Source organism: Drosophila yakuba, chromosome X (genome assembly GCF_016746365.2).
Source record: "Drosophila yakuba strain Tai18E2 chromosome X, Prin_Dyak_Tai18E2_2.1, whole genome shotgun sequence".
NCBI lineage: Eukaryota > Metazoa > Arthropoda > Insecta > Diptera > Drosophilidae > Drosophila > Drosophila yakuba.
Window position 1 is genome coordinate 5,718,218 of NC_052526.2, and position 25,762 is coordinate 5,743,979.

Here is a 25,762-nt window from a genome sequence, read left to right on the forward strand (position 1 = left end):
GGGAATTCCGGTGGGAAAAGCCAGAGGAATAAAAGGCAGCAAAAGACGAAACAAAGAGAACTGTAATTGATATTTGCTTTATGTGCTTGTGCACACAGCGAAATTGAAACAGTAAACATATTTTAACATATGCCCAGACATATTTACTTTTATGACTTCTCACGGTTCCCGTTACCGCTTCCCGATACCGAATACTCCAATACTGGGATACTCGAATACCCGATTCGGGGCTCAACCGATTGGATGGGTGCGTAGTCGAAGAACACGGCGCTCGTCACCTGATGCGAAATCGATAAATTAATTAGTGCAAAGTGACGTTTGGAAATCCCCAGTAACGCTTCAAATGATGGGAGTTTAACGCGTTTTCAACAACTTGAAGAATGCAATTAAAGACCTAAATTAAGGCATAAATGCTACGCGTACTTCTGAAAGAAACGCTTAAGGATTCGTTTTTATATTAATTCACAAGCTTGAAGTTCGGTGAACGATGCCATTGCCATTGCAGTCGAGCGACGCCACCCATTCACCTTGGCAAGTTGCCGATGTGATGCTATTTTATATTTTGGTAATTTTATACCCAACGGATGGAAATCCTTGGAAATCCTTTTGCCGTGGCAGCTGTTGATTTTGCCTTGAAACGTGAATAATGCGGAAATTTAATTATACACAATTCAAACCGAAAACCAACCCCAACTGAAAATCCGAAATTTGCGAGATAAGATAGACTACTTAGGTGCTCTCACAGGAATATAATGCATATTTAATTAAACGGGGTGCAATTATGAATCAGTTATAAACAGCGTTCAATTGATAATGCTAAACTCGCCACTGATCATTTTGTGAGTTGTCCTTTGTGTTAAAAATGGCCGATGAAACCCCAAAACAACGTCAAGCGCCATCGAAACTGTAAATTTAATTAATTTTATAATGCACTAGTGGTCGCATTCATTTGTGCCCACTTCTGCTACCCAGTACACAGTTCTGCTGTGTTTTGCCTTGTTTTCGACTGTTGTTTTTCATGGAGTTCCGTTGACGGTTTTGCGTTTTCAGGGGTGTCCGTCCACATCGCTTTCACTAAATTGACATAATGACCAAATAATTTTCCAGTTCGATGAGCTGCCGGCCCAAAATGACAGGCGAAAGGGCTTGACAGACCGGCGGGAATCGATGGGGGACTTTCAATTTTCGCATACGTTTGACAGCCATCGAGTGACATCACATTTAATGCTAATGCTCGATTTCGAGTGCTGCAAAATTTATTGTGCATGTCAACATTAATTTGCAAAATCTATGCAGTGACCTAACTGTAAATCTATATATATGATATACGTATATATATATATATTCCTATACATATAGACTCGTGTATCGCGACAATTAATCAGGCGAACGATGCAACACAGCCCAGGAATCTGGATAATTTGGAACTTAAAAAGGGTGAAGACCGTCATCAAAGCCATTGAAGGGTGTCGCCCAATGTCGTTGTCAAGTGACGAGTCAACTTCTCCAACTGGGACCTTTTTCTCCCTTTTTTTTGCAGCGTATTCGGGGGAGTATTGAATTTTCAGATGCTTTGAACATGCCCACATTTGCAAGTTATAAATGCCAGTATATATCAATATAAAAAAGGAATTCAAACGACTTACCTTAAATGCTGCACTGCTTTATTTCGCATAGCCTACGTTTATAGGTAAAACTTTCCTGTATCACAATCTGAAAATAAGAATCTAATTAGATTGGCATGCATTTTATTAGTTTATATTATTTAATTTAAAATATTGGATATTTATTTGGTTAAAGGGTAACTTGTAGTCGCATTGGCATTAACGATGTTTTCTCCTTAAATTTTTTTCTGTCCAACCTCTTGCTTTACTTTTCTTCCCCCAAGTTTTCCCCGAGACTCGTTGCGTTTAGTCAGTCATTGGGGACAGGACTGAGTAAAAGTTCCATTTATCAATTGATTGACTAGATAATTGCCAGCAAAGTGAAAGATAAGCGAAGGAAGGACCCACTGCAACAGTTACTAATGATCCTGGAGGCCTAATCAGGGTTTACCCTTTTTTTCTCCGAGCTTTTTTATGCTATTCCCTATTAGTGAAGAGCTGAGGAAAATAGGTTTAAACTCTGAAAAACGCTGAATGGTGTTCGGCGGGGCTCTTGTGACAAACGCAGGCCATAAAGCCATAAATGTCGGGCCATAAATTATGCGGCTAAGGGTGGTCAGCATGGGTTAACGGTAGGAAAAGTGGGCTTTTTGGCCAACGGGTGACATGTGTGAAAATGCACTTTACTGCCACTTGAATGTTTGATGGCCAACTGGCGGAATCAACTGGGATTCGTTTCAGAATTGAAGGCTTAAAAAGTCTGAGTTGTCACTTCATTGGATCACCATTTATTTAGAGGGTAAATTAAAAACATTTAAACAAAGAGATACACAGAGAAATACATTTGACACGTCATCAAAATCTTATTTCTATGGGCAGAGTTCCCTTCATAAAGAAATGAGATCAACTGCCACCTCACTTTCTGCACATTTAATTTGCAGCGATCTGCTGACCTCTGGGAAAAAATAGATTTACTTGCCATTCACATCAGAGCGGCATTGTCCGTGCGACACCTATGGCCGTCACCCCCCTTTCACCCGCTTTCACCGCTGTCTGCTCCCGCGCAACCCTCCTTCACCTCTAGTCGATCTGGCGCCGTGATAGAGTGTTGCGACACTGAGTAATCTATTTTGTGTGCGAGACTCGCACGCGCAGTCAGTCACCCACCCACCCACTGAACCTCCCGCTCGGCAACGGCACCACCGAACCGCCCAACCACCGAACCACCCATTCCTCCCCGGCCAGCCAAAAAAAGTGTGTGTCTCTAACACACTAATAATGGCATATAAAGTCGCTCGCACACGTCTCTTTGGATGCTGGATGTTGGATGTAGGGTTTCTTTTTCCTTTTTACGGAGGAAAGGGGGTGTGTGTTTCCTTGTTTTCCTTTTGTCATTTTTTCCTCTTTTTGGCGAATGGCTCTCTTTTGTTTTTGGCGTTTTTACAACATGGCCAGCATAACAATGTCGCAGCAAACGAAAAATTGCAAGTGGACACATGAATTATGTGCAGCACTCGAGTTAAACAACCGCCGGGCGTGGCCCCTGTAGCCCCGATACCTATAGCTTCCCACATTTCCGCATTTCCACAGGCCCGCGCTATAGCTTTTGGGTCCTCCGGCGACAGGCGAAAACAAAAAGCAGCGCCACCTACACTGCCGAAAATCCTGCTGCCCCTTTAAAACCAAGGGATCTAAGTGAATATATACTTTTCCAATGGCTGTTCTTGATTAGCTACAGGTGATTTTTGGTCTCGCTCAGTGTGGCCACTAAATGCACGAGTACTCCGAGTTTCTTTTCCCACTCCGCGATTCGTGGGGTTGTATTTTTTATATACACATGTGCTCGGTTTTTGTTGGCTGCCCATTGGGGACGCGTTAGTGGTCCGTGGCCGGGTCCCGGATGTGGATGAGGATATGGCTGTGGATGGGGACACGGATGAGGATGGGGATGGGGATTGGGATAAGGCAGCGGATGAGGACGATGTGGAAGACGGCGAGAAGATGAAATGGAAGCCAAGTGAAGTGAAGTGAAGTGAAGTACACTGTTGACTTCTACCGGGTCTGGCTTGCTTTGGAGGTCACCCCGGTGTGGGAGTTCGCCATTGGGGAGTTGGCTTTGCGGGTATTAAATTATACATCATTTTGCAACAAATGATGGTCGTTACGTTGCCCCATCCGGAGAACCAGACGCAGCCATCCCGGCTCATCTCTGGCGAGGCCACCAATTGTTTTATTCGAATAACAAAGAAAATATTAAAACTAGAAATACGATTTTCACACAGAGAATTTAAAACGTAATTTTATTAGAAATATAAATAAAATAGTTCTAACAAAAGTTAACTAAATGAATATAAAAAAAAAACATTTTAGTAGGACTGAAAAATATTCCCAAGCAAGTGAAATTTCTATACAACGAATTCGTGATAGCGTGTGAATAACGTTTCTCTTTATTTCCAAATGGTTTAGCGCTCTAAATGATTTAAATTGCGACTCCAAGAAGGCGTATAATCGATCTTAATTACATTTGTATGCCGCCCTGGCTGTCATGGGTTAAGTGTGCGACTCACACCACCTACACTCATACACACTCACACACACACAGACGGAGCGAGCACGACATCCGCTTCCGGTGAGCGATTAAAGTGTTATGCAATCTTCGTCGTCTTGGGGCGCTTTTTATGGCTCCGAATTGGATTGGATTGAATTGAATTGAATTGCTTTGAATTGCAATCGCTTTAAAAAGCACTTATTCACACATGCAGCCATTGCCACCACACAACCATGCGCATTTTAATTTTGACTCGGCGAATTAATAACAATTTGTTGCAAAAAGGCAACTTTGATTAATTCAGATTGACATTTCCTGAATTTTCAATATTTTCATTTCGATAAATCCACTTATTGGGGGTTTTAAGGATTTAATTAAGTCGAGAAGCAGCACAACGAAATTTCAACGAGTGCGCTTTCAAATTCCATTGAATAGTTGAATTATTATTGTTATAAAGAAAAGTTGGATGGTGTCACTACTCTATTACTAAAACACTGCCTTTTACATTCTGAAATGTTTCATTATTTGGAGTGTAGACAGCATATATTTAGTTAGAGGGAAAGTTTCTATAAGCCGTCCTTCTTTATAGAGCAAAGGAATGAGCTGCTGTGCATTATTGCGATGTTAATTCGCAGCATTCTCCATTCAAATACCGAATACATTGGCTGGATGCCCTCTTTCCCGCTCTATCCCGACTTTCGCCTCATCCATGGCATCCTTTTTCACCGTTTTCCGCATTTTCCCCAAACTTTTTCACAGTTTCCGGCTCGCCGTTTGCTCCGCCATTCATTCGTTTGCTGTAATCAATTGCATGCGGCTATTTTTGGTCGAAAGCGAGTGGCAAGGGACGCACCATTGTCACGTCGTCAGGCAACGCAGCACCACCTAAAAGTAGCACCACCCACTGAAGCACAGCCAAAAGCAGCACCACCCACCCACCAAAGAGCCATATACTCGTATGTGCACGGGAAAAAAATTGGATAACTTATCAGAACTTATTCAACGGACATTCGCGTGTGATCTTTAATTTCGGTTATTGAAGCTTTAAAGTTTGATGCGATTACATGAGCTGATCGAATTTTTATTTTATATTTGGCAACAGTTTTTTCAGTAATCCACTTCTTCACCATTTTGTAACCGCACATGAAAGTTTCTTTTACCCATGATTACCAATAATCACAATTTTTTCCGTGTCGGATACCAACCGCCGTGTGAACCTTAAATGAAACGTTCAACGTTGCAAATTGCAATAAGCCGGAACAAACCGAAAGCACAGAACACTCGATGGAGTGGACAGTGCCAGGTGAGCGGGGAATCCCCGCCAGACGGACAGGTGAGAGTGCGAATGCCTCTTTGGCCACCGCCATCCGCCACTTTAAGCGTCCAGGTGCGGAGGATTCTATTGCCGGAGTTGATCAGTTGATTGCAAGTCGACAAAAGGTTTTCAATTAAATGGACAAAAAGTCCATTAGGAATATAAAAGCATTAAAAGGAACACGATGTTATAGTCACAAGCCGCATTTACTGACATGCATACAATTAAGTTTGCAAATATTTTAAAACTGCATGTTTAAGCTTTTCACGGCAACGAACAACAATTTTAAATATTTATTACATTCTTTATTCTGCCGAAAATTCAGGTTAGCCCTTATCGTTCTTCTTCTTTCCCCATCTTTAGTTGTTGTCGTGGAGTCAAAGGATCTCCTTACTTTTGGATGCAGCCTGCAGACTTTAGCCCAAAAACTTTTTTCGATAGTGCCGCCAATTGATAAGGCAGTAAGTCCCCTACACCTTCCCTCAACCTACCTCGCATTTCCCCGGTTGTCCCCGGTTTCCCCGCTTTTTCGCCCTTTTTCCAAGCCGCAGACAAAGACAGACAGATGCAGGCAGCGTAGCGGAAGTCATAAACAATTTTTATGTTTTCACATTTCAAGTGAAATTCATTTCGCGTTTTTCTTTCCTCCTCCTCAGTTTCCCTCCGTCCTTTTTGATTTTTTCTGTATTGTTATGGCTGCTGCGCTTTATGGATTTCAATTTCTTATTCCTCCTTACATGACCGAAAATTCCCACATATCTGTGCCCACATACACATGTACTGGCTCAAGGACTGGCTCCAAATAGCAGTAGAATTTGAGTGATCTCAATTATTAACTAAAATTATATTTATAATAACCATTCTCTTGCAATCGTGCCACTTTTCCCATTAGCTGGGCAAATTGAATTTAATTGCCCGAAAGCAGAAAAATCCGTGTCACCTGGCCTGCTTAAAAAACGCAACCCATAAAAGAACCGCGAAACGCAAAACTTGCTGAATTCGCTGGAAAATGGGGAGCAGGTGGCTTAAAATTAACAATTTACCACTTCCTCAGATGGCTCAGCAGCAAGTGGAAAGCACTTAAGGTTTCGAGGCATCATTTTTTCAGTTTTCTCGGGGGCTTTTCCCGCCAGCTATCCCCCTCGCCTTTTCACCCAACCAAATTGATGCCCGTAATGAGCTTAAATGGCTCATGACACATATAGCCCAACTAGAGGCTGCTGAAGTGGAGCTGGAGGTGTGGGAGACCCTCGAATTTGCTTACCAGTTTCCCCCATTTCCCGCAACTTCTCGTCAAGAGTTTTCCCAATGATTTTCCCTTGCACTTTCTTTTTCTTGTACATTCCTTTCTCTGAGTCACAGTTTTTTTTCACTTCTGTTTTAAACACCTGAGAATGGTGCAAAATGTTTAGAAATATTTTAAGCCTAATGAACTTCCGAATAGGAACAATTTCAGGTGTGGAAAATGAGGTTACTCAGAATACAATTTCCAAGAGAATTCATCAACTATGCCGACAATATAAAGCATTTTGTACAAGCTTTCTTATGTGAAGATATTTTGTAGATTTTTTTGTGGTTTTTTGTTTCTTTGTATTGAACAATTTCTTTTTCGCCATCGACGAGTGCAATTAATTTTTTTACAACTCGAAAGCCACACATTCACTAGCTGACTGCTGGAAAAACCGCAACTGATTTCCACCGAAGAAAAGCCAAAATACATATAGAATAAAAGAAGGAGAAAACCGAGGAAGACTCTTTTGTCAACCCGACAAGGATTCTCGTGCAAAATCCTTTGTAAGCAAATGAAAGTTGTTTGGTCATGATGTCTGCATTGCCTTCAAAGTGGTGTCAAGTGAAGGGGAAGGGGTGAAAAGGGGGTCAGAGGGGTCAAGAGGTGTTGTCTGCCCCTCAACCGCACACATACAAACACACAGCCATTCAGATAACAGAGAAGTGCAACACGTTCTGCTGTAGCTCATTAAGTATGTGTCTTTGAGTCCACTGAAAAAGAAGGTGGGTAATGTCTAAAATATAATATATATTTTTTTTCAGTGCCTTGCGCAAGCACTGCCGTTCTGCGCCAAGTGCGACAATTTAAAACATAATGCAAACTAAATGAAAATGCGGCAACCACTAAGACCAAGGAGAGAGGACAAAAGAATTTTTAAATATCTCATGCCCTCAACGAACCGGAGACGGGCTGATGACCAGGATGCAGGATTCAGGAGGCAGGCTGCAGGATGCAGAGGCTTCGTGGTCAAGGGGTCGAAGCTAACTAAGCTTGCCCCCTCGCCCACGCTGGCACAGACACACACACACTTACACCCCTTTTTTCGCCACACACTTCTGTCTTCACTTTTCATTCTTTATTCCTCGGATTTTACTCGGATTTTTCTTTTTTGTTGGCTTGCGAAACGGCAAACGGAAATGAACTCTTTAGTAAAGTGTTTACAAGGAAGCTGGTGAGTAGCGGGTGGGGTAGCGAGAGGGGAAATTAGGGAAAACTAGGGGAAAACGAGGGAAAAACTAGAGGGAGTGCACTACATTTATGCAGTTAAATTAATGAAATGCGACAAGAGGACGTGCCAAAAAATGAGGGGAAGCCAAGTGATAAGTGATTTCTCAATGTAGCCATGTCGACATGTTACCACAAATAAGTAAGTTAGTTCTGTGATCCATCAGTGAGGGATATTTACCTCAAATATAAGTACATTTTATAACAACGTTGTATTTAATTAGATGTAGATATATGAAAATAAGCTATATCAGAGTTAAAGATCGAAATTTATTCGATTCGTCGAAATCCATTTCGAAATGATGTAATTTTACAAACCCTTTTAGTAAGCGTCGATATGGTCGCCCCGGTATCTCCATGTTGTTAGTTTTTACGAACGCTTTCAGAGGAGTTCTTATCTAAGGGGAATTGCATTGGCCTGTCGATAGCGTTCCATTTGCAATGCATCGGGATGTATGGTGTTTTTTTGTGCTGCCAACGGGTGACTGACCGTTTTTTGTGTTCGGTTATGTGTATTTTTATTTGAAAACAAATCAATTTAGTTAATGGCCAGCTTGGGCGGAGGAGGAACTGCAGTTGCAGGGGCAAATCAGCGGAAAAGGGGAAAAGCTTGGAAAGTAAATCAATGACAGTGGGCGCCGAAAGCCAAACGAAAATGGAGTCGCATTCAAAATGGGGCCATTGCAATGGCAGTCTCCTTTTATTCATGCTCTTGGTCTTTCTGCGTGTTTCATGCTTTTTTTTTATACACATTTTTGGTGCAATATACGTATTTATATGCACTGCACTGGAAACAATTACCGCTTCAGCAACTGTAATTCCGATTTTGTAACAGAAAGCTGAAGAGTTTTTGCAATTAATTGCATTATATTTTTACATTGGTGAGAGAACACTTGCATCCGCTTTAAACAAATTTCTTTCTGTGTGCATACATATATAGATTTTTCGAGGCCCCACAATAAGATAAACAAATAGATATAGAAATGGATAAACTTGTTTGTGACACACATATACTCCCATTTTAGTGTACATATATATGGATTGGTTTTTCTATCCGTTATTTATGCATGGTAATATTTTGCTTTTGACTCCATTATATATTATATTCGCATAGAGAAGGAAGTTCATCGATATATATACACTTGTATATATATTTATCCTATGTGGTTTATGTGGGGCGAATGCTGTGTCTTTCGGTCTGTCTGTTTTTGTATTTTCAGCATAATGAATTCAATTTTAGTAAACTGTATTTATGCCAGACCCATACACATACACACATACATACTCAAACACATGCACACACACACACAAACACACAAGAGGGAAATGCAATGCAATTCCACTTGATATTTCTGGTTCCGTTTGCGTGTGAAAGGAAAACCCAACGAAATTTTCATAAGAAGCAGCCGAAGGAATGGCACTGAGGGGTTAAGGTGGGGGTTTAGTCGTTTTTAAATGCATCTCGGGTTGTGCATTTATTTCGATATCATTCAGCCAACGAGCCAAACCATTTCAGACTCAAAGAAAATAGCTGGAATCTAGTCGCAGGATGCGAAAAAAAATCAAATAAACATACGGAACAGAAACAGAACAAATTTAATTTAATATAAAATTTAAAGTAACAAAGAACCAGTTTTCAACTGTCGTACAAACGCGTACAAATGCATTTGTACGAAAGGAAATTATTTGCAAAAATGCAAAAAAGTGCAATTATTATGTTTGCAGAAATGAAAGTATTTTAAATCAGATTCCCGTGCTTAACCCATATGATGAACTGTGTGAACTTGAACAGCCCTGCGATCCCGGGCCATAATAGTAACTCATGCGGATATTAATATGATTTCATTCCACTCATTTAACGGCATTCCACACCCGGCTTCGCTCTGAATTTGCCAGCCCCACACCACTGCATTTTCCCACTTCCGTTCCAATTTTCATTCATTTTCAGGATCTGCTGCTCAAATTGTTTGCTTAGCGTTTTCCTCGGAAGCTTTTCGAGTGCTTAACGTTACCCGGCAATTGCTTTGGTCGCCGTTCCATCTTTTTTGTTTGCCCCGTTCCCATCGACCATTTTTTCCCCAACTTCCTCGTTTCTTGCTCCTCTAATGCAGTTCGGTCCCACACATGCCGGAGTTAGTAAATTCTCAGCTGGATTTCAGACATATGCAGACATTTGGGCGACAGGGGGTTCAGCACAGCACAGCACCAGGGACAGCGAACAACTTAACCCTCCCGGGCTATAAAACTTAATATGTTTTGTATTTAAATTTATGAAAAAGCAAGCGGTAACAATGGAAGTGCAAGTCCTGTAAAAGACGGCGGGAAATTAGGGGAAAACGGCGGGAGGACGAGGGAAATGGCAGGAAGGGTAATGGGAAATGAATGGCGGGTGTGGGGATGGAGATGGAGTTGGGGGTGGCAAAGAGAATGACTAAGTGAGGCAGCAGGAATAATGGCTGCTTAAGCCGCCAACATGCGCATAATTGTCGCCAGCCAGCGTCATGTACCTTCCTTCCCCCCCTCCTCCACCTACATCGACCTTGTACACCCCCGCAAGACCTGCTCTTGGTCAACCATGGTCAACAGTGGGCTGACAATGGCTTTACTTTGAAAGTACAACAATTAAAAACAAACATATATATACTTTAAAGGTATCAGTACGTATTTATTTGAAAACAAATAAAATAAATTGAAACATTTCTCATCAAATGACATGATTAATAGGAGAAACATGTTTTTCATAAATCCTGTGGTAGCACAATCTTATTTATTAAAATCAGTTATTTACTCTATTTAAATAATACTCCGCGCCTTCGATTGAACTCAATGCAAAGTGGGTAAATTTTAAATCAAAATAAATAGCTCAATGGCAAATATAATTGCAAAACTTTCCGTGTACGTTAATAATGTGCGCAAAAATTTAAATAGGGAATAATTTAAATTGCATAACAATTATTTCCGTTCGCAGTTCCTGTCATCCGTTGACCACCGTGCTTAACGGTGAATTACGCTTCGGGTCGCCGGGTAACGGGGCGTATGCGTAATAATAATTACGCGACGCGTTGCCGCCGCCGAAGCAGTAATATTTATGAAAGGGCTTAAATTGTCCTTGTCGGTTGTACAACATATACATATATTTAAATACATTTAAATCAACACAAAGAGAAATGCTAGAATAAATACCTTATTCAGCACCGCTTTCTCGTCCAGCATTGCGGTAAAATAGATCAGTTAAATTTTACACTCAATGAAATGAAACAATAGTGCGCCTTTCAAGCTAAAAGCATCTTTGCATTGATCAGATATCGAGGCGCAATTTTGAAATCTCTTTCTAACTGGATTTTCTTAGTTTTTCCCCAATAGTTGGGGTATTTTTCAGTGTATATTACACATAAGTACGTGCGCATTTCCGACGTTTTGGTTCTTTGCGGTGTTATAATAAGAATGCGGTTTATCACCTGCCCGAAAGACAAAAGGGGCGTGGCGCCGTGCTGACAACGATTGCTAATGCAAATTACGTATACGCGTGGTGGCACGCTGGCAAGAGGCACACTGGCAGGGGAACGAATGCCAATAAAAAATATGGCCTCAACAGGATTAATACATTATTTCCGCCCCGACTCTGCAGGATCCCGCGGACCATATGTGTTGTGCGGTGTGTGGCTGTTGCTTTTCGCTTTTATGATTATTGTAGTGGCGTCGTCGGCGTCGTGGTTCCATAGTCCTTGTTCCAGGACCTGGCACTTATGCCCGTGTTTTCGGCCCTCCTTCTCTCCAGTGCCCTTCAAGTGCACTCTGCTGTTTCATTCCAACTATATTTGTTCGCCATATTTGTATACAAATGCCTTTTGCCTACCCCCCCCCCCCCCCCCCCTTCGATCCTTTTTTGCGTACTCTGCCAACTGGTCCTTCTACTCTCCATAAAGGATACTCGCAGCCCAGCTGGCTGTGTGTCCGTCCGGCTTTCCAACGGCCACTCCACATACCCACTTGCCAGGATCAAGTGCTAGAAAAGTGCATATTAATTTGATGTTCTTGTCATCTGAAGGACGTGCAGGTCGAAGGCATTGTTACATTAAATGGGGAGCATTTTTTGAAAACCTATTCAAATTGCACGATTATTATTTGGAATTTCGAAGGTGTCTTTACTTAAAGCTTTTCTTTGTACTTCCTTAGAGCCTTTCACAATGAGTTTTCGTTGTTAATTCAACAAATAAATAAGTTGCCTTGTTTTCGTAGTTTAGAGTTGGGTCCTTATGAAGTCCTTAAACACATTTTTCGAATGAAAATTGCTACAAATTGAATACACGCCAACTGCAGGAGCACTTGCCGACATTACTTAATTAATTTGCGACTCATTGCAATTATGGTTGGCCAAAGTTTCTTATCCTCGGCCAGTTAATTGTTGCCATATTTATTTCGAAAAAAGAAATAGAAAGCGCTACGAAAAAGAAACGAAAAAGACCGAAGCAACTGAGGCGACTGAAGCGACAAAAGAAATTAAATGAAAATTTTCGTGACCACTTTCTGTCTTTTAATTTTTTTTCTAGCCCATCTCTGTCTATTCATTCACTTGCCCTTTATAATAAAACAATAAACTCGAACAATAGCAATTAAAAATCGCTGAGAGCGGATGTCCTGATAAGGACCCTGAAGCTCGCTTCATCTGGATCGTCCTTGGCGTCTGGGCCATTGTATAATTATGCATTATGCCTCCGATTGTGTGAGAGCCCAGCATTTTGCATTTTCTGTATTTTGCGTATTCAGTGCTCGGCGTCCTTTTGGCCATTTTCCTTAGCCAAATTGCATTGCCGGCCATCAAGGAGCGACATTGACAGGCGGCCAAAAGGACGACTGCGACATCTGGTCGGCCGCATTGTCCTGGCCGAAAAACAAAATTCAAAGCAACTTTGAGGCGGACAAACAGAGTTATTCAGTCACCTGTCTAGGGATCTCAGTTTGGAAAAAGATAAAAATGCACACAGTGAAGTGAAATAGAAATAAAGGCATATATCCTCACAATTTAAATTTATATACTGGAATTTTTAAAGCGTACAGATAGTGGAGCATTAACAATACGAACAATTAAAAATACAATGTTCCTAATTTAACATTTTCGAAATTAATTGTGTGTAATTTCCACTTCCAACTGACTCGGAATTAAATTATTTACCATGCTCAGCAGCAATGTTCGATTATCGGGACTAATTCCCCTCAACGGCCTGGCAATCCTTCAATTAAATGCTAATACGGCTCTCTCAAGAGATATTCGGAATTTGGCACAGATACGGATCCACTGCACCACTTGAGCCACTCAAAAAGGCCAAAGCACAATTTGCTGCCATAAATCAAAATAGGCAGCCCATTGGGATGAATGCGATGGATGGGTTGGATGGGTTGGATGGGATGGATGGATGGAATGTGATGGCATGGCATGGAGTGTGTTGGGGGTGGAAAGGAAGGAAAACCTGCCACATATGCAAATAAGTTGAGTAAGAGTATGTGCACCACAATCGCAGTGCAGTCAATAAAATCAAGGCAATCGTATTGCAGTACGTCCATCCATCTACTGTTGTCTGTCCGCCCAGACAGGCATTTGTTTATAATAATGCCCAGCAGTGTGTTAAACAATTACATTAGCAGGGGATAACCGAGCAGGGGCTGGCGATGGTCCAACTTGCCAACTTGGCACCAGCACCAGCACCAGCATCGGCTATGGCTACGGCATCAGCATCGGCAATATGGCAATCTAATTGACAGTTATGAAGATTGTCAAACATACAATTATAACACTCCAACTATCAATGCCAAACATCGATTTGCCATCCCATTCTGGGTCCAGCTCTATGCATTTGTTAAATTATTCAGTCAAGTGCGTCGGATGCCAGTAGTCAGGATGAGCAGGACTTATCCCAAGTGGAGTACGGCCCGCATTTACATACGGCCCACAAAGACAACCAAAGATGGGGAGTACTGAATGCTGCCCAATGGCATTATTAGCATGTTAATCCAAATGTAATGAGCGTAAGGATAACTCATTGTGATGCTGTATATTTATATATACATGAATGTGTATGCGAGTATATTCGCCATCTGGGCGATGGACATCAACTTATATATATTTAAATCTATCTGAACGATGGGCATCCATTCGATCGAGAAAGCAAATACACACACGCACACGCACATGCACACACACACACACACACTTGACGTATGAATTGTAAATGTATTCGATTGATTGTATGCTAATTTAATTGGAAGCCAGCAGAAATAATTGCAAATAACTCGACGTTTGTTCGACATGATGAATTCATTTCTCTTCGGTCCCAAATGCGCAGCTCCTTGTTTTCATTGCAGACTACTCTGCGAGTTGATCCGAAGACAAAAAGAGTGTAATTACCCATAACATGACTTATTGGATTGCAAAGAATCCTTAAAAAAGTGAATAAATAACTTGCGCTTGTGACTTGGCGATCAAACATGTGAAATTCTTAAAATACTCGTAGGTGAGCACCTTCAATAAAGCTACTTACATATGTAATGCACTCTTAAGCTCCTCACTCTTCAGGCAGTTCAAATCCCTGTCGAAAATAGTATTTGTTCACACATCTACTGATAATTCAAGGCCTCGTCGACGAAACATTGTTAACAAGTCCCAGGCTAATCCCACAATTTACCAGCACGACACTTGCCTTAAAGACTCCTTCAATTTTGATTCATGCTGCAAAGTACTCTTGGCTTGAATGCAGTCAGATGCTTCGAGACTTTTGATAAACAAATTGTATTTGTTATTAAAAGCGACCAGCTTCGTTAGCTACCCAAGTCGCTCTAACTAATTCGTAGACAGATGGAATCCATACTAAGTAGCAGAAGCTGGCCGGCCTGTTTATCGAAATTCAGGCGAAATTCTGGCAACAAGAGCTTCAAGCTCCACATCAAATTGAATTAATGCGGTATATATATCACAAAATCATAACACAGTGCATTGGGGGGGAGATGGTTTTAGATCTGGACACTCGTCCTGTCTGCGTTTTCCCTTGCCAACCCCAAGAGCACAATTTCTTTGGCTGTCAATCAATATAGGTGCACAGATCAAGTCAAAATAGTAGTGTATTGTATTATAGTATTGCGTTAAGAATATTTATATAAATATTTCTTTATAAAAAAAACAATTTATGCATCTATTTTTAAACTAGATTTGCAATGAGGGCTCTTTGATGTAATAGTGTATTGAATATACAGCTCCCAGAGTTGAAACATACTCCTATTTTCGTGACTCCAACTGTATGTATCCGAGAATGCTATCCATCTGGCTTTGCTCATCAATGGTATGACGCCCCTGCTTCATTTTAGCCGTTGTTCACACATCAAATTAGTTCAATTTGCGGCTAGCCCAAGTCGCTTTTAATGTGCGCCCAAGCATTTGTTTGTGTGCGTCTCAGCCTCCACACACACACATGTGCGTATGTGTGTGTGTGTATTAGCCATTGATTATTGGTCATATCGGTGGACAAACAAAAGGAGGACTCCAACTCTAACCGAAACGCAATGCAAACATAATGAACTTGTCAACACACACAAAAACAACTGGAACGATTTTCATTTGATTTGATTTTGATTGCCTCACATCACATTACCACCCCCAGTTCCCTGTTTCTAGCCCGCCAGTCAGCCACCACACCCCGCATATTTTTCGTGGTCACATTTTTAGTTCTCTGCTGATTGCCAGCCAAAATAAAAGAGTTCTTCAAACGCTCGGGTAGGGGAACAATTAGACAAAATCCCAGGACCAGGGTGAGGTCCAGGGCTAGAGAATATTTTGCATCGCTTTTGCATGCTGTAAAAAGTTATGAAAACCTTGCCATGGCATCCATCAGGCGAAACAATAACAAGTACTACACCCCAGCCGAAACAGAAAGAGAAAATACCGAACACCAAGCTAAAAACTCTGACATTTTCATTTTTTGTTTAAGCGAATTTTGAATACCCAGCAGACTTGATTGATTGGAGGCGAAAACAGTGAACAAATTTATTGTAAATAACAAGAAATTGCATGCAACATTCCTATTAATTGATAGTAATCAGTTAGATAAATTCACAACTTTCGAAAAAAAATGTGTAGTTATAACCCTTTCCAATGCTTAAAAAAAGGATTTTATGCAAATTTTGTTCATTGAAAGCGTTGTGTAAGTAATAAAAAGAGCAATAGCAATAACTAATGTCGTTCCTATGTATAGCTTCGTATAATTAGTTAGTTGTTGTGTTTTATGCTTTGGAAGTTATCACCAGGACCAATAAGGAGCAAGGCAATTGAGTTTCTGGTTTAGAAATGAAAATGGTTGGGAAATTAGCCAGGCCAAATCGAAACACTCGGTGCTGAAAAATGCGGGCGTCAAAATGTGCATTTTCAGCCCCAATCACACAAACACACACTCAGCCACCCACACACACCGCATTCGCACACATGCACAGACACACACACACAAATGCCAGCAAATACACACCAACACTTAGCCACAATGGAAAGCTGCCCGCATGTGTCGACATATTTCGCTTTGCTTTAGCTATTTACTCAAATTTCATGCAGAAACAACAATGGGATGTTGTGGTGGCTGGGGGGTCGGGGGGTTGTGCTAAATCAGGGGAACACCAGGGTAAAATCTGGTTAGGGGGAGGCAAAGGGAGGGAGGGTGAAAAGAGGAGTGATAAAGATACAGGACTAGACACGGACATGCCCAGAGCCAATGAACCAAATTAGAAATCAAAAGCAATATGAAGCTGCAGGATCTGGTGAAAAAATGACGATGATGGGCATGTGTGGGTGAATGAGACGGCGAATGAGAAGGAGAAAGAGAAGGCGAAGTAGAAGTAGAAGGAGAAGGAAGTGAATGGAGCTCGAAAGGAGGACACTGGACATTGCACACACAAATGTCAGTGACCTGGAAGAAATATAAAATAAATCGAAAGCAGATTGCAAAAATCAAAGTCAACAGCAATCAACGCCATCCGCAACAACAAGCAGCATTCGCAGCAGCAGGATGCTCAAGACAACGAACGGAAGTGGATGGGGAAGTGAAGAGGAAGTGGCATCGGGAGAATGGCACAGATACTCACTACACACACAAAAACTCACCCACATGCAAGGCCATCATGGCGATGATGATGACGCAGTTAAGCAGATAGAAAGATACAAAAGATAAATAGATACTTTGATAGATAGATGATGGACAGTTGGCCAGAATCAGAATCGGATGATGGTGTTGGTGGAGAAGATATCATGGGTCCTAGGGAAATCGATTTCTGTTCGATAAAAGTGTGTAATCGTACCTGTCACGGTTACTTTTTGATGTGAGCAAATAGAATTATTATGCCGAAGCTAGCTGAGATAGCATACTGAAGCGTACTGACCTCAAATGGCTTACCAAGCTCTTGACCTTTACACCAAAATGCGTTATATCGCTGGTGCTGCATATTTTCTCCACTTCCTAATGAAATCGGCTTCTAACTAAATATCCAAAGCCAAAGCTGGCAGTTTGGCTCATCTGGCTTATGACTCGGTTGCCTGGCGTAATCATAATTGGTTAGATTATGATTTTTTAAGTGCCCGTCGAAAGGAGCCTTGAGAGCTCTGACTTGAAGGATACCATTTTTTCATTCCCCCACACACCTCCTCTATCAGTCTCTCTTTCTCTCTCTCTCGCACTCTCTGTCTCTGCAGCACCCGTCACTCTGGGTGCACCACTTAACATATATCTATCTCTGTCGGCGCCTTTGGCTCACCATGTTTTCCTGATTAACTCAACTGGCATCTCATCAACGCTCGACGTGGCCAACAAACACGTACATATACAGTGAAGCACAGGCCACAAGCGCACAGCAGCCAAACAGCTGCAGTGGCAACAACAATAACAACGACAGCAGCAGCGGCAACAACAAGAGCTGCTGCAACTACAACTACATCTACTACAACCTACAACAACAAGGACCTAGGAAAACAGGAGCATAGCTTAGCTTTGGGCTGCTGTTGGCATACTTAAAGTTCATAAAAAAGTCAAATTAATTCAAATTGCAATGCACACACATACACCCACATGCACAGCACACACAGACATCCCCATCTATACACATACACATACACATACAGAGGTACTTAACGCAGTACTCAGCACTCGGCAACGCTTTCAGTTGTCGCTTAACTTATTTCATTAGCTCCTAAATGTATGCAATTTGACATTTTTTAATTTAACTTTCTCTTTCCCACACACAGTTACACCTGTGCAGATTTGTATTTGTATTTATGTATGTATGTGTGAATGTGTACGTGTGCTGCAAGGCCAAAAGCAAAACTTGTTGGCTGCCCTAATGGCCAGCAGAGATTATTCACATTGTGCAAGATTACGTATACGCCGCAACTGCCAGCACTGCGTGTACATACGCAATGAAACTAAGGAGATATACCGAAATAGAGTGAACAAATTTTATTTGAAATTCTTTTCAGAACTATTCGCAACTTTTACGAGCTATTTGTGATGCTTTAGTTGGATTTCAAAAGCGCTGCCAGAGTTTTTTCATTCAAAGTCTTTGATGAAAGCCGCAAAAAAATGCCCAAAGTTGTTATGCTTAAAAATAACGATTTAATTCACAAAATGTTTAAACTTAAACTTAAAATTATAAAAATAAAATAACAGCTTTTCCGTCTATCAAATGGTTTTTGTGCAATTGTATAGTATGTGAAATACGGATAAATCTATAAGTTTGGATATTTAGATTTGTAGCTATTTGAGCAGAGTATCTCACAAGCCGCAGTGTGTATTTCTGGCTTTCGCAGAATCTTTAAAATCCACCCTTCAGTGCAGTTCGCTCTTGAGGTGCACGTGCTGCATCGCCCATAAGTATGCTATATAATTTCTTCATTTTTATAGTGCATCTGTCTCGCAGGTCTGCCAGGAGCTCCCCGTTTCGCAAGCGTTTCCCTCGCAAGTTTTCCGCTGACAATGCACATGTATTGTTTTATCTTAGGAAAAGGGGAGCCTTTCGGATGGGGCACCATCCACTTGAGGACCTCACTCTCAGAGTATCTCAGCTTGATGACGATAAGGATGACGATGACGCACAGCAACCGGAGCTGAAGGACTCTGGGGTAGGCTGGCCGGGATCTGTCATTTCGATTTCAATTTGCACTTTAATTTGCATTCTTTGCGCAGATTTGCTCTCACTTTTATTTCATTATATAGGACAGCCAGCCATCTTGGCGAGCTTTTCCGCACTTTTCCTTTTAGTTTCGCTGCAGTTAAAAACTCCTGCACTTGATTGACAGCCCAATGTGCTGAAAATCGCTTAAAAAAACACAAACAGCCAAAAGTATTGGGTGAAATTTGGTTGCCAAAACTTAAAGCAAATTTCTTTAGGTATTCTTCCAGAAGAATAATGTATTTGGGACGCGCTTATGTTTAGTTTAAGTTAGGCTACATCCTCGAAATATTTCTATTGCTATATTCCATGTAATTTGCTGTAATTTTTTTAATACACGAGAAAGTTTTTTTTAATAATAATAATTTTTATTTATTAAGGCATAGGGGGAAACTTGGAGCCCCTTTGTGTCCTTCTTTTCTATTAATTCAGCCCATTTGGACGCGCCGGCTAACTACAGTTAGCTTTTTCTAATTTACAAACACGAGAAAGTAGATACACGAAATAAGAAATAATGAAAAATACTAAATTATACTAAGTAATAAATACTAAATAATACTAAGAACTAAATACTAAATAATACTGAATACTAAATAATACTAAATACTTAATACTAAATAATACCAAAATATATGTGCCCTTCTCTGCGCTTCTCAAAAGTCCTACGTAAGCAAACAACGTATTCGATGTTTTTCTTTAAATACTAATTGTGAGTGAGTGGTGTGATTTTATGTGGCAGCAGAGGATATCAATAATGTGATTTCGACCTACTGGTGCTACAGTCAGTTGTCAGCTCTGACGTGGAAAGAGCTTGAGGAAATGGGTGAGTACCTGGTGTCTACGAGACATAATTGAGTGTTTTTGCCACTCATCCCTTTTTGGGGATGCCTTTTTCCGCCTGTTTGCCTTCTCTGTTCTTCGTTATGAGTGGCGAGTGTGATCGGCACCCGCGACGTAGAGTCCCGCATTGATTCGGGTGCGCTCACACCAGGGTGCTTGCAGACACCCGAATATTTTGAGCGGGTGTGAGTGGCACCCGACACTCAAATTTGTTGAGTGTGATTAGGGTGGCAAAAAATGCCACTCTTGCAGTTCTCTGCTTCAGACCATCCACCTCCATCCACTCATCTGCCATATGTCTTCCACCTGTAGAAACTGTCAACATAGCAGCAGGCAAAAGAGGAATGCAAAATAAAGGAAAAGAAGAAGCCAAGTGACAGAAACACGCACACGCCCACGCCCAAACACTGGTCTGGTCCTTCGGTTTCAGGGATTGCCATAAACCAGTCAGTTAATCTGGTCATCTTACTCAGTCACACCTCCTTCCACCGTCTCCCGTTGGCCGCCTTGTCCCCATTTAATCTCCATGTGTTTGCAACTACTCTATTCGCCGCATTTTAATTCAGTTACTTAAGTTTAGTGTGAACACAACAATTTCATACTTGACGTGGCGACAGAGATGGAGTATACACTGGCATGTGTGTGTATTTGGGAGATGCAATTGACGCCAGAAGTAAGTGTATAAAGTTGAGCCATTCTAATACTTCATCTTGTATTAAGAAACAATACAGTATAAGGGGACGTACTATCCCCGAACATATAAAGTTAAATTATCCTATTGACTGCGTATGGCTAAACATTAAAAATATTAACTAATAACGTGTGCATCTGTATGCACACATAGCTGAATGCATTCAATGCACTAGCTACATTGGCAGCACTGAAGTCCAAGGAGAGATTTTACACTGCACCTGGAACCTAGTGCTGCAATTTTGAAAATTCCCATTTTATTGTAGTGCCCCGATTGCGTCTCTTGCGTCTCACAGATGTCAGACTTGAACCTGCCGCATTGACCTCACGTTGCTGCCGGAAAAAGGATGTGCCCACCCAAACCGCTGCAGCCGCCTACTGGAGCCACCTGCGGTCAAAGGTAAAAAGTTTTGTCAAATTAAAAATGTTTACTGCTCCTCACAGTTTGGCAAAGAGTTCGGGTGGCTTGGATTGCAGTTTGCTCGGGCGGCAAAAACATCTTAAATTAGATACATTTTATCGCTACACATGCCCCGAAAAGATAAAAGTTTTGAGTGATATTTATTGCATGACACTTGATGCAGCAGCTTAGCCCCAACCCCAACCCCTTAACCCTTATCGCCCGCCCTTGCCGCCCCAACACCCCGTTGCCATTGCCGCTTTGCCCCCCATAAGTAACTTGAATCCTTTTTCCGGTTTAGGGTGTATGTGTGGATGACATGTCAACAAGCATTTAATTTGATTCTAAATCTTTTGCTCGGCGAAAAGGACTTTGCCTGAGATTCTCAACGCATTTCGGTTGGTGTGAAGTAGACCGAAGGATAACTTTAATCGCCAACTTAAATTCGAGATAATAGAATGTCCATGGATTTGCAGTTGAGTAAATAAAGTCGGCTTTCGCAGCTGAGAATGTTGATCCCTGGCTTTTTGCTCAAGAGTGCTTTATTTTCAACTCGAGAAACTACGAAACAAATCACACTTGAAGTGGATGAGCTTTAAAGTAAACTTTACAATTAGACTTGCCACTCCATTTAAGAGCACACAAATGAGAAGCCATTTAAATCGGAGCAACATTCTCCAGTTATCAGCATACATTATTGCATAACACTAACACTAACATTTCAATCCTACAAATATACAAATCACGACACCCAAACTCCTAACATTAATGCAGTACTTTTGTACCTTGCTGTGTGAATATTTGCTCGACTTCGATTCAAATTTGCCAACACATTGATTTGTTTTTATGCTTGCTGCATTATTCCGCCTCATGTTGCTGTCGTCTTTAACTTCAGGTACAATAGAACGAGGCAGATAGAGAGAGAGGGAGACAGAAGACAAAGACAGAGCATAAGACAAAGATGGCGAAAGAACGGAAAACAGGAAAGGAAACTTTCTGTCGCCATTGTTGGTAAAAGTTTTGCAATCGCCAGTGCCTCATAAACTTTATGCATATGCACTGATGGCCCAGCGAGCGAGGAAGAGGGTGTACACTGTGAGAAATGTCTACTCCTGCATGACGATCCTCTTTAACTCACTAAAAATAAGTTGTAATGCTGCAAATGCCATACATTTCATACCTTTATATAAGGAAAAAACGAAATACATTCAACAAATATTAAAAAATATCACAATATTGATACACTTCATATTATTGGCTAATTTGCAATCTCTTTCCCAAGTGTAACAACTGGCAAGTGAAGGGAATACCGCATAATATGCGAACTGGGCCTGTCATAAATGAAAGTTATGCCGTCTTTGGCCAAGCAAATGAACGCTCTGAGAATTGTGCGAGCCAGAAAGCGATTCTTCCTCCTTCCGTTGGGTGGTCTTTGGGTGGCTTTATCGGGTGGCTTTGTTGGGTGACTCGGTGGTTACACAACCGCATGTGTACACTGTCGTCGTCTCTAATTATTAATCCTCACACTGGCGCAGGAAAAGCCAAATGAATATTGAAGGACGACGCAACCGCAACAGAACTTATTTATTTTAAGCTAATTTTCTTATTTTACACTTAATTTTCAGCCCAGCACTCAAGGGCTTGCCTAACCGCCTACTTCGCACTTTTCGCCAGTTTCGTAAGACCCGGAAAGTCAACGAGGACTTTCCCATTTAGACTAATAATAAAAACTTAATACGGTAATCCACTTATGTCAACAGAACTGCCTCACAGGAAGCAGCCATAGCAAAAGTCGCACAGTGGAACGAGTACCGACGTAAGTAAACCACATTTATAGTAGTAAAATATGTTGTTTACCAAATAGGGTTCTAACAAATGGAACATGAATACTGTACAACGATATTTCTATTTAATAACTGTTCCCAAAACATGGTTGTTCCATTTCAATTGTCCATGGAAACCGAATCAATGTGCATTTGCTCTCAAGTGCGTGTGTGTTTTGTGTGTGTGTTGTAGCTTTTACCGCAATTTTTCGTTTTTTTTTTTACATTTTTCGAAGGAAACCAAAGTTTTGCGGCGCGCACATTTTTCGTGTTTCCAACTTAACACTTTTGCTAAGCCCACACACACACACACGCACGTCATAATTTATATGACTGTGTGTGTGTGAGTCAACAAGCGGCAAAGGCAAACACTTGGCCAAAAAAAAAATTATAAATAAAGAAAAAGAAAATCCTCAGGAGGAGAAACGCAAAGGAAAACTATAAAGTGTTTCAAAGCCTGAGAACGTTGACTTTGGCTTAACAGCAGTTCAATTTGGCATGAACCAACTATGCGTGTGAACAGGAGCGAAAGAGACAGACAACGCGGGGTACACTGAAAACGACATCTTTAGATTCTTTAATAAGCTTATCACAAAACAGCGCTAATATTATAAAATATGATGACCAAAGAAAGCACAGTATGTAGTTTCCATACTTTGCTCATATTAGAGCAGATTTCTTTTGTACTTGTAACAGATTTTTTACTGTGCTCGAAAAGGGGCGAGGAAATGCGTAACGGCATATTTATGGCGACGCTTGAGACGACAGCAACAAAGTTAAGCAGTGGGCCAAAAAACATGTACAAAAAACACACCAAAAATCCAAGGAAATAGCAACAAAAATTAGTTCGCTGCCAGAAAATGTAGTTGGTCTGGGAGTCTCGCAAGGGGAAAATTCGAGGGGGAAAGATAGATAGACTGCCTAAGCTGCCTCTTCACTTAATTGCAATATTCCATCGCACACAGAGCTCAAAACTGCAAACTGAGATAAGCGCATTAAGTGCGGCCATTTTCCCTTTTTCACTTTTTTAGCCACATTTTTTGGGCTGAACGAGATTATGACAGGCGAAATTATCTGTTACCAATAAAAGATACTGTGGCGGTTTATACTCTTTTCAAGGGCTGGAAAATTCAAGACGCTACCATAATGCGTTGTTATTTATTTATATGTTTTAGTTTTAATTTCAAGGCATTTGCACAGCAAGCTTCTGTGAGTAAAGTAGAATTATCTGAAAGTTATTAAAGAAATGGTAGGTTCTAGTCCAAAGTGGCATACAAAATATGCAATAGTTTTGAATTACGAATAGTTTTTTTCCGTGCAGGCGGATGACATTTTATGGAAATGGCTTTGAGTTTCCTGCTTAGCAATTGATTTGCAAAAAGAAACTCATTATCGATGAAGATGAAACCTGGAAACCACGAAACCAGCAGTCGATAACTGAAGTCGGAGTACAGAAACAAAAAAAAAGGAAAAAGGACAGGACTCCTAAGGGCGATGTGTTAATTTTCTTGGCCGGCACGTCCCTGTCATTGGCACTAGTCCATGTGCAGTTTGCCTGGCCTATTACCCATGCCATGCCTATACCCTCCCACTGCCATTTCCACGCCCACTTCCACTCCGACATCTACGTCCACTTCCAATCCCTGGGCTCATTTGTATGCCTGAATGCACCTCCTTTCGGCCCATTCAGCCCCGCTGCTTAGCTCTCTCTCTCTCGCCCTTCCGCTCCCAGACTGTTTGCTTTTCATTTGCCAACATGCCCTCTCCCTCTCGCCAACGTATAGCCATCTCTTTCCTTGGCATTCTCAAGCAAAAGTCAACGACGCATTGGTTTTGAATGCAAATGTCCAGACGAAGGAAAATGGCAAGATGAGAAGCAATTTGCATGGCTTCACTTAATTCTTTTCACCGAATACACTAGCAAAAAAAATACATCGTTTTATACAATTAGGAGTGGTAGTATTTTATACTTCATTATATAAACTCAGTTGCAAGCTTTGATAAAAAGTTTAAGATTTTTTGAGCAGTGTACAGCAGACCTATTGTTGTTTTTGTTTGGTGTGTGGCGGCGGCGATAAGGATAAAGCCAGGACTTGAAGTTGAACGGAAAAGTCGGTGCAAGAAAGCCCTTGAAAAGCCCGAAGGAGACACCTTTCGCCGCCTATCGTCTTTCAATTAGTTTAATTAAATTGCAATTTTCTTATCTCGCCCTGCAGCCAACCTGGGCAACTAAGTCCTGTTTATCCGTGCGCCAGTAACGACTACACCGCTTCCGGTTTTTCCCGCCATTTTCCAATGCCCCAAACCACGCTGTTGTTGTTTTCCATTTTACTGTGGCTTCTTCTGCTTCTGTTTCCGTTCCCGTTTTCCGTTTTGTTAATTCTTGATGCACTTTAAAACGGCATCAAAGTTCCCTTTTGCCACGGATTACCGTACGCTCCACGGTTCTTATCCCGTCGTCCTGGCAACATGGATACTGTAAGATTTGCCTTGGGGTTAACAGTTGAACGTGAAATGAAATACTTTTGCCATAAAGCAAAAATGAAGTGTATTAATTTTTATTGGCAAACATCTATTTAATTAACTTTCATTGTTTAAGGTAGTTTTTTGGGTAGTTTTCGTTGATGCTAATTGACCGGCAGCGAAGTAGCTTCTGTTTTAGGCCAGATGGCGATTCAAATTAACTTATTTTGGAAGATTTAAGCTTATCAGGTATGGCGATTTTCCTCCAGTCCGGACCGAACCGCTTTCCGTGCTTTTCCATGCATTGTTTCCCCAATTTGTTCTCCCGTTTTCCACCTCTGAACCGCTGCCCTTTTCCCTTTCGGATTCGC

General features: G+C 41.3%; 1 long non-coding RNA gene across 1 annotated transcript in view; it reads right to left on the reverse strand.

The window, feature by feature from the left end:
- Positions 1 to 711: 711 nt before the first annotated feature.
- The window catches only part of LOC120322386, a 60,409-nt gene continuing 35,358 nt past the window's right edge, over positions 712 to 25,762 (reverse strand). The window contains exons 3-5 of the long non-coding RNA XR_005562186.1: positions 1,647 to 1,713; positions 1,306 to 1,571; positions 712 to 1,247 (exon numbers count right to left, since the gene is read on the reverse strand). This is a non-coding gene — a long non-coding RNA (uncharacterized LOC120322386). The remainder of the gene's footprint in view (positions 1,248 to 1,305; positions 1,572 to 1,646; positions 1,714 to 25,762) is intronic.